The following is an 815-nucleotide window of genomic DNA, read 5'->3' on the forward strand; positions in this document are numbered from 1 at the left end:
ACCTCACATGAATGCAAGTAAAAAACAGACCACCACTTGCTGACAAATTTCAGTAAAAAAAATTATATATTCATATTCATATATAACTTTTCGACTAGCCAAAGCAGATGATACTGAGATGAAGTAAGATTTGTAGAATAATAACGTAGCATCAGATTGTAGAAAACACAAAAAGTACAGGAGAAAGACTGTCTTGAATATAAATTCAGTTGTTGCCTAACTTCAAATAAATGGTATTCAGAACTGATTTAGCAAAAAATATACAAAAAATTGATTAATAAATAAGTGAAGTAACAGGCAATCATCCAGTTTTATTATAGGAGGAAATCTGCAGAATATCAACACTCAAATGCCTGTGAATGGTTCAAGTCAACCTTTACTCCTTCAAAATATTACAGAATGTTGTTCTTCAGGCACAAAAAATAATTCCATGTGACGAGTAATAAGAAAGAATTCTGTTGAGGTTATGAACAGTAAATTAAGAAGTGTGATATGGTTTGCGACATGCAGTAGGCAGAGAAAAGCTGTATTCTTAGACTTACAGCAATAATATGATTTACTAATGCCCACTTCAAGTATTAAATAGATCACAAAAACATCTAAATAATACTACAGTATATTAGTTTCATATTCAGTGGTAATGTCTCAGTTTCTCTCCAAACAAAGCAAAACTCTTTACACATTTTCCGCATCAGAGTTTGGTTATTTACAGACTTAATGTGGTAGCCATACTTATCACAAGCCTTAAAATAACATGCTTTCATCTGAGGTTTATTATATGGTGAAAAAAGTGTGATTCATTGTGTTTCATGTAC

Source organism: Penaeus monodon, chromosome 28, assembly GCF_015228065.2.
Source record: "Penaeus monodon isolate SGIC_2016 chromosome 28, NSTDA_Pmon_1, whole genome shotgun sequence".
Lineage (NCBI taxonomy): Eukaryota > Metazoa > Arthropoda > Malacostraca > Decapoda > Penaeidae > Penaeus > Penaeus monodon.